A 9562-nucleotide genomic window follows, 5' to 3' on the forward strand; every position below is an offset into this window, starting at 1 on the left:
GTTTGACGCCGGAAAATGGAGGCGCAGCACGTAGCGGAGATGTTTCCCGAGGGGTGAGATGAAGAGCAGGCCAGCACCTGCTCCTATTTTCATCAGCGACCCATCGAAGTACATGGTCCAAAGTTCCGGTTGGATCGAAGCTGTTGGCAGTTGGGTGTTGACCCATTCCGCTAGGAAATCCGCCAAGACTTGGGATTTTTTGGCCTTCCGAGGGACGAATGAGAGTGTTTCACCCATGAGCTCCACCGCCCACTTTGCTATCCTACCCGAGGCCTCTCGGCACTGGATGATCTCCCCCAGGGGGAAGGATGACACCACAGTCACCGGATGAGACTCGAAGTAGTGTCGCAACTTTCGTCTTGTCAGAATTACTGCGTACAGTAGCTTCTGAATTTGCGGGTAGCGGATGTTGGTCTCAGATAGCACTTCACTGGTGAAGTAGACCGGCCTCTGGACGAGCAGTGCATGCCCTTCTTCTCGTCTCTCGACTACGATCGTGGCGCTGACCACCTGAGTGGTTGCGGCTACGTAGATCAAGAGGGCTTCTCCCGTAGCAGGGGGCACCAAGATGGGCACATTTGTAAGGAGTGCCTTTAAGTTTTTGAGGGATTCCTCGGCCTCGGGGGTCCAAGTGAAGCGCTCGATCTTCCTTAAGAGGCGGTACAGGGGTGATCCTTTCTCGCCGAGGCGCGAGGTGAAGCGGCTCAGAGCTGCAAGGCATCCCATGACCCCCTGTACTCCTTTCAAATCTCTGATAGGCCCCATGTTGGTGATGGCCACGATTTTCTCCGGGTTGGCCTTGATGCCTCGCTCGGAGATGATGAACCCCAGGAGCATACCTCGGGGGACTCTGAAGACACACTTCTCGGGATTGAGCTTCACGCCCTTGGCTCTCAGACACTTGAATGTCGTTTCAAGGTCAGAGAGGAGGTCGGGGGCTTTCCTCGTCTTGACAATGATGTCATCGACGTAAGCCTCGATCGTTCGGCCGATGTGCTCTCCGAACACGTGGTTCATGCACCTTTGGTATGTCGCACCTGCATTCCTCAAACCAAATGGCATAGTAGTATAACAATACATGCCAAAAGGTGTGATGAAAGAAGTCGCGAGCTGGTTGGACTCTTTCATCTTGATTTGGTGATAACCTGAATAGGCGTCGAGGAATGACAGGGTTTCGCACCTAGCAGTGGAATCCACAATTTGATCGATGCGAGGCAGAGGGTAGGGAACCTTCGGACATGCTTTGTTTCCCCCGAGTACTTGGCGATGGTAGTCGGGGCCCAGAACCGGGTCGGGAACGACGCCCGTCGTATGGCCCGGCTGAAGGCTTGCGGACCCGGTGGTTCGGGCGAGGGGCTCCGATCCTCCTCACTGTCGTAGCGTCCCCCACGCCTGGGGTGGTAGCCTCGACGCACCTTCTCGTCGAGGCGGGCTCGACGGTCGCAGCGGTGGTGCTCGTTGTCGAGGTGATCCGGGGCTGCAGGCGTCGCGTCCCGCGTGCGCCCGGTGTGGACCGAGGCCTCCCGCATGAGTCGGGAAGTCGTTGCACGATGCTCCAGGGCACCCTTGCCTTCGGGAGGCAGAGCTTTCGGCCCGTCGGACCGCGACATCCTCTAAGAGATTCTTGAGTTCTCCATGGATACACCGCCCCTCGGTGGTGGATGGCTCCGGCATTGCTCGGAGCAGTATTGCTGTTGCAGCCAGATTCTGGCCGACCCTGCTGGAGGCCGGGGGTAGCCTTGCCCTGGCATCGTCAACGATACGGCGTTGGACGTCCCGGGCCTGATGACGCGCTTCTCCGGCGAGTGCTCGGCCTGCCCACTCCTGCTCGATGTTTTGCCGGAGCTGCACAAGTTGCCCTGCTTCCTCGTCGAGCTTGGCCTGCATCTCGCGGATTTGCTCGAGCTGTGTGTCCTGACCCCCCGCAGGGACTGGGACCACAGCTAGCTCCCGCGGGATGTCAACGCGAGAAGCAGGCCTAGGGGGATCGTCATCCTCCGGCATACCGAGGTGGTTGCCTTCGTCGCGACCCCCTAGATCGACGTGGAAACATTCGCGACTTGGGTCACAACCTTCGTCGTCAAGGCTGTGGCCATCATCAGAGCAACCAGAGAGGTAGTAGTCACATGCGGTCATGAAGTCTCGCATGACACTGGGATCACGGAGCCCGGAGAAATCCCAACTGGAGTCGGGGTCGTCTTCTTCCTCGGAACCCAGGGGCCCGTAGGTCGAGATGGCCGTCAGTCGGTCCCAAGATGACCACATATGGTACCCCACAAGGTTAGGATATGCCTTTACAAAAGCGCTCACCGAAGCAGGGTCGCTTGCTGGATCGAAGCTGAATCTAAAAGGCACAGGGTGGAAAACGGACGGTACCTCTTGATCGATGGACGGTGACGAAGTCGCGTCGAGGACGGACTGCACCATTATCTCAGGTACGAGGCTAACGCCCAGCAAGTCCTTCGCGAGTGTGCTGGCGTCATCTGTCCGCTTGGGGTTGGCACGTTGCGGGGAAACGACACTCATCGTTGTCTCAGGTACGAGGGCAACGCCCAACATGTCCCCCACTGGGGTGCCGACGCCGTCGACTCGCTCCGTACCGACAGCCGACGAGATGCCGCCTCCTTCCTGTCCACGGTTGCCCCGTCTCCTCCTCCTGCGACGAGGAGGGTGGCAGGACAAACCCGGATGCTGCTCTTCCGCCATGGGGGGAAGACGTCGTCGAGTTCGCCGCCGCCGGGCGAGCTGACGGTCGTCGTTGTCGCTGTCGCGCTGCGGGGGGAGGAGTACCATGTCGTAGCTGCCATCGAGGGACATGAACTCGAGACTCCCAAAGCAGAGCAGCGTCCCGGGCTGAAGAGGTTGCTGGAGACTACCCATTTGGAACTCAACAGGAAGTTGTTCGTTAACACGCAGCAGGCCCCTAGCTGGCGTGCCAATTGTCGGCGTTTCGGACCCGTGGGGTCCTTGGACCGATGAGTAAATTTGTCGCTGCGTGCCCCTACCCAGATGGGTTGGCGCGAGATGGAACATAAGGGAGAAATGCGGCTCGTATTATCCCGCACCAGGGGGGTGTGCTCGTAGTAGGGGTTACAAGCGTTCGAGAGAGAGAGAGAGAGAGAGAGAGTGAGCCTGTTCGTTAGCTCGTTCCCCCGCGCGACCCTTTCGCATGAAGGCCCTGGACCTCCCTATTATAGATGCAAGGAGAGGGTCCAGGTGTACAATGGGGGGTGTAGCTATGCGCTAACGTGTCTGGCAGAGAGGTGCCTGAGCCCTGTGTACATGCTAACGTGGCTGTCGGAGAGGTGCTAGAGCCCTGTGTACGCGGTAACGTGGCCATCGGAGAGGTGCTAGAGCCCTGTGTACGCGGTAACGTGGCCGTTGGAGAAGTGCCTGAACCCTGTAGAAGCACAGCTGTCGGTGCTGCTGGGATCTTGCTGACGTCTCCTTGCTTCCGTAGGGGGCTGAGAACCACCGTCGTCATGGACGCACGCGGGGAGCCATCATTACTTGTTACCGGGGTGAACCAGATGGGACGCCGGTCTTGTTCCCCCGTAGCCTGAGCTAGCTAGGGGTAGGGTAATGATGTATCCCCCGTGGCGTGGTCGGTCCGAGCCCAAGGTCGGGCGAGGCGGAGACTTCTCCTGAGGCCGAGGCCGGGGTCGGGCGAGGATGCGATTCCTCCTAAGGCCGAGGTTGAGGCCGAGCCCTGGGGTCGGGCGAGGCGGAGACCACCTTCCGAGGCCGAGGTTGAGGCCGAGCCCTGGGGTCGGGCGAGGCGGAGACCTCCTTCCGAGGCCGAGGCCTAAGGTCGGGTGAGGCGGAGCTTCCTATTGCGCCCGAGGTTGAACTTGGCTGTTGTCAGCCTCACCCTGGTGGGTGGCACAGCAGTCGGAGCGAGGCGAGCGACGCTGTTTTCCTGTCAGGTCGGTCAGCGAAAGGGTGAAGAGACTGTGGTCACTTCGACCTTGCCGACTGAGGCACGTGTGTCAGGATAAGGTGTCAGGCGATCCCCGCATTGAATGCGCCTACGATACGGTCGGTTGGTGAGGCGATTTGGCCAAGGTTGCTTCACAACGTAGCCTGCCCGAGCTGGGCTTCTGGCGAGTCGAGGGTGCGCCCATCGCTTGAGGAGGCCCTCGGGCGAGGCGTGAATTCGTCCGGGACTACTGTTCCCGCCCGAGGCCGGGCTCGGGCGAGGCGAGATCGCGTCCCATGGTAGACGAGGCCTTGACCTGAACCGCGCCCATCAGTCTTTGCGGTTTGTGCTGATGGTGGTTACCAGCCGTGTTTAGGAGTGTTTGGGGGTACCCCTAATTACGGTACCCGACAGTCTTCTTCTCCGTCGAAGGTTCTCAAGACAAAGGTATATCATTGGTATAGTGATGTTGAGGATCCTCTCTACCGAAGGTCTTCGAGATGAAGATACTACCTGAGAGCTATAATGACGAATACCGAAGGACGACAACTTCAGCTTAAGGTGACGATGAAGCTCAAGCATGGCGCTGAACCGAATAGGAAAATACCAGATAATCCCTGACAACCTATGTTACGATTGTGTATACAAATTGAGGTCTCAAATGTATTTTTACCCGGGCTACGTCCCGTGTCTATAAATAGGTGAACAATACCCCCATACTGTTCACGCAGGATTGTAATTTCTCTCGCGTCAACACCTTCGAACGAACCGAAGGTATCAATGTAATTTAAATTCTGTTAATGTTCATATGTATATTATGAAATATGTATGTGTGTGAATGTATGGATTATATATATCATCTGCATAGATTCTTATCCTCATAAATCATGAAGGCATGTCCTTCATGACCTTCGTTTGAAGATCATTATATCCAAAAGGAGATAATGCTTCGGAAGACGAAGGACCTTAATCTTTAACAATTATGTTGCATTGTTCTTGATTTACAACATTTGAGAACAAGTGACCAACGGATATATTCCTGCTCTAGTTATATGTGTGTATATCTCTATTATTATTAGGACTAGCATATAACTCATACTAACATTACGATTCTAGAGAGAAGAGTGGAGGGGTCGACGGCGACGGCGGCGATGACTTGGGGAAGTGGAGAGGGAGATGCCGAGGGCAGTGGGGTCACGTGGGAGAGGGAGAGAGAGGGATGAGACATGATAGATAATTCAAATAATATTATACATTCGATTTAAATGAGTAAGGGAATGAGAATAATCGAGCGTTCTGAATCATCAATTTAGATAATGTGTTATGTCTGAATGTAATTTGTTTAATAGATTTAGTAGATGTTATGAGTGTGGGGTAATTTAGTTGAGTGAGTTTTGCAAAGTTTAAACTAATGAATTATAGTGATGATATAGAAATGAAAGAAGAAACTTCAGTTTTTTTCTATATGAATGAAGATGCAGTAGTTACGCTCTTTTATTGACGAAAGGAGCATTATTATTCGTCATTAATTTTAGTATTCTCAATGTATATATTTGGCTAAAACTAAAAAAAGTTAAATACGCGTTGGAAGTTGGAACACATGGAAATGAACGGCATGCACTAGATGGTCTACACAGCTTGCTTGCTTCCGTGCTTAAGGCTGGGCACAGTCGCGAGCTGTAAAAGATACGCTATACACATGCAGTCACACATGCAGTAAGAAAAGGATGCAACGACGGACGCTATCACCTGCGCTATTTTGCAGTCACATATCCAGAACTCTGCAGGTAGAGCTGTACGGGCATCAACGCTATAGCAATAAAATAAACCGGACGGAGGTAGAGCTGTACGGGCATCAACTCTGCAGGTAGAGCTGCAGGCAGAGAGCAGCAGCATGGGTACGGTGTGTTGGTATAGAGTTGAGATATAGAGTAAACATGACTGCAGAGGATTGTGGTATAGAGTAGATAATCTTGCTGACGGGGATAGATATTCCTTTTAGAGTAGAAATTTAGAGTAGCATGAGTGCGGATAGCCTAAAGTCACGCCAATAGTAACGGTGGCAGTTTATGGGACGCATTGATTTGATTGTACAGAGCATGACATATATCTAAATATACACGACACCGTTGGCTCCAATTATCTTCAGCAGATCGTGTGAGAGATAGGAATGCTAGAGATAGTTTAAGAGACAAGTTTATGGTGAGCTCATGCTGTGTCACAGGCTAAGTCAGAGCAAATGGAGTATTTTCTACAGTGAGCTGTTGCTGTGTCAACCTCAAACCTCAGTACCTCACGGCGCCGATGAATTCCACATAGATGCCGACTCTAGGGTTCATGTACAGTTTGAAAATTTAGAGATATAAGTGTTGGCGCCGATCTGGGCGCCAATCACTGCGATGAGAACCAGCGGCAGTGCTCTCTACGCAGGTGCGGACGGTCCGCAGCCAGGGACGAGACGGTCCGCAGCCAGGGAGGAGACGGTCCGCGACTTGGCACAGAGGCTATAGTTCCTGCCTGACGAGCCGGACAGTCCGCACCTGGTGGCTGGACGGTCAGCGCGTGTGCAGGGGCGACGAAGTTTACCGATGGCGCCTGGATCTCGCTCCCAAGAAGGACCCCGTCGGGGAGGAGAGATTCTAGGGTGTGTTTTGGGATCAACAGGCCACCCAAGATGCCTCTAAACGACGTAGAGCCAGAGAGAGGCGACGATTAGAGAGATGAATCTAAGTAACTGTCTACTCCTAGGGCAAAATATAAAGAACTAGATGTATATTGATTGATCGATCGATTTGTTGGGGTTCAATTGGACGTTGCCCTTCATCTATATAAAGGGGAAGGTCTAGACCTGTTACAAGTCGATTCTCAAGTTAATCCCACAGGTTTAGCTAACAAACCCCACAAAAAATCCAGACCCTTAACTAATTCTGCGCACGCGTGAACGGTCTGCAATGCTATGATGGACAGTCCGGACTGCGGACCGTCCGACCTCTGGGCTGGACCGTCCGCACGGTCATTTTGGTGCTCAACATACACTACACGACGGTTGAGCTTTAGCGACCCTTGTTAGGTACCAACTGTTGGTTGCTAAAGGTTAGGGACCGACGGTCAGTCGCTAAATTCTTTTGTAGCAACGGTCGGTTGGTCGCTAAAAGTCTAGAAATTTAACAACTTATGGTTGGTCGCTATAGATGTTGTCGGGGACTAGCGATGGGTCGCTATAGAGCAAGGATCACTATCAAATCTTGTAACACTATAAAAGTCATCAACTAAAAATAATGAATTTAGTTATTACAATAAATAGGGTAATAAATTTTTATTCAAATGTTTATTATTTATTTGCATTCGTAATAATTTATTCAAATGTTTATTATTTATTTGGTAAAATTTTTATGATTTTTTGAGTAATTTAAAAATGTATTTCGAAATAAATAAAAAAGAAAACCCTCCCTAACCCTAAGGCCCACTAGAGGCCCATCTACCTAACCCTAGCAGCCGCGCGCTCCCTGGCTTCTCTCCCAGCCGCAACCGCTGCCGCCTCTATCTCTCCCTTCCCTCTTCTCTCTCCCCTCAACTCTCCTCATTCTTCGCAGGCTGAGCAGCAACCGCCCCAATCTGCAGTTCAAGAACCGCCCACGCAGAACCCCTCCGCCCTCCGCTCCTTCCAACTTGCTCTCTACCTGCACCAGCCTCGCCCACCCTTCGCTCGCCGCCGCCATGGGGAGGGGAAAGTTCAAGGGAAAGCCCACCGGCCGCCACAGCGTCTCCACACCAGAGGAGATCGGTAACGACGCGCCCGCCCGCCCCATGGTCCCATTTATAGGTCGAATTCGATTTCATATCTGGAGCGTGCCACAGCGAGCCTAGACGACTGCTTGATCTGATGATTTCAATGTGAGCTAGTTCTGGACCGGGTTTGCGTGATCGAGCAGAACTCAAACCATTTATTTAGTAGCTTGTCGCGAGTTGTCATTTAAGTTCCTGGTTTTAAGTCTGTGCTACGAGGTTTCCATGGGATTCGTTCGATGCTTGGAGGAACGATGATTTGTTCATCTAGTTGTTCGATTTAGAGGCTCAATGATAAAGCTCTTTAGAGGCTAGATACAGGAAATAAATGCTACACTTAGCTTTCTTTTTTCATTAATTTCTACCTGTGTATATATGTCTAAATAATTAGCACACTATATTTGGCTTGTTTCTGATAACTTTATCCTCTAAATAATTGCAGCTGCTGGTACTTCAGGTCGCCCTCGCACCTTTATGAAGGTCTGTAATATCCATTCATTTAGTTTCATCCACATGATGAGTGCTACTTTTATTCCCCGTGACCCTTTGCCCTCCTATGATTCAAAATTGATTTCTTCATCACTTGCTTTGGATAATATTAAATACAGCCAACAGCTTTCTCCAATTCATATTCATACTGCCCCAAGGAAGTTCACTATTTTGGTGTAGTATTTGTTAGCAATGGTAAATTCATCTTATTTTGTTAATGTATCTCTCAACATTCTTATTTATATTTATTTGCTACAGAATATATTATCATTGTTGCTTAATTTTAAATTGTTCGTTGTAAACTAGAACTTATATGTCGTGGTCGCCATCAGCGACTGCTCGAGTAAGTGATTTTGATTGAAAACTAGGGGAGCGATTCCTTCCTAAGCCGAGCGAATGTCTTCTTCATAATATCTTTCCTAGCATATCATCTTCTTTGGTCATTTCTGGTGCTAGCATACCTTCTGGTTAACATATCATGTTACTTATTGCAATTATCACTTGTCTTGCAGACATGCAATTGAAAAAGAGAATTGATCTTTTTTATGGGCGAAGTGTCGAAGATGGCTTTGGTGAAGGAAATGTCTTGTTAGCATCAAGTAAATGGCGACATCACAACCCCTACAAGCTTGTGCCTTAAAACAAGAGGATACAAGAAGTTGGAGTGCTTTTGTGAAGGCTTTTGCGAATCACTTGAAGCGTTAGTACTTTTGTGAATGATTTTGTAAAGTGTTTGCAAATATGTGCAAAACATAATAACATGTGTAGGTTTTGCGAATGATTTTGTTGTGATGCTTGTTGATGGTTTATGTGATGTGGATCTATCATTGTGCAATACTAATTAAATTTGTATATCTATGTGATTATGTGTATAAAAATTGGTGATTTGTGATGCATTTGTATATATAACAGTTGTTGAATACTAATTAATGGTATATTATCATTATTAACGACTATAACTAGGGGCAACTTTCTGTTGGTTGCTAAATGTATAATATAACGACTCATGATTGGTTGCTAAATCTATAGTACAACAACCCACGGTTGGTCGCTAAATATACAATATTAGCAACAGACGGTCGGTCGCTAAAAAGATGTCGGTCGCTAAAGCCTTTAGCGACGGCACTTACAGCGACCATCCTTATGGGTCGCTAAAAGTTTTTAGCGACCAACCGTAGGTCGCTGAATACCGTTTTAGCAACTAACCGTAGGTCGCTGTAAGTGAACCGTCGTGTAGTGATATGCCTCCTGCCTTTTTGTGGAGCTGAGTGAAAGTCGCCTAGAGGGAGGGGGTGAATAGACGAAATCTAAAATTTACAAACTTTAAATACGCACTAAGACCGGGGTTAGCGTTAGAATTAAATCGGA

General features: G+C 50.1%; 1 pseudogene across 2 annotated transcripts; it reads left to right on the top strand.

The window, feature by feature from the left end:
• Positions 1–7465: 7465 nt before the first annotated feature.
• Positions 7466–9003, top strand: LOC100274982 (uncharacterized; annotated as a pseudogene). 2 transcript variants are annotated; one of them, NR_157348.1, is made up of 3 exons: positions 7466–7813; positions 8148–8185; positions 8707–9003. The product of NR_157348.1 is annotated as an uncharacterized protein, transcript variant 1 (transcript). The 2 variants fall into 2 exon arrangements; NR_157349.1 differs by having other exon boundaries at positions 7492–7703.
• The last annotated feature ends 559 nt before the right edge of the window (positions 9004–9562 follow it).

Source organism: Zea mays, chromosome 3 (genome assembly GCF_902167145.1).
Source record: "Zea mays cultivar B73 chromosome 3, Zm-B73-REFERENCE-NAM-5.0, whole genome shotgun sequence".
In the NCBI taxonomy this organism is placed as follows: domain Eukaryota; kingdom Viridiplantae; phylum Streptophyta; class Magnoliopsida; order Poales; family Poaceae; genus Zea; species Zea mays.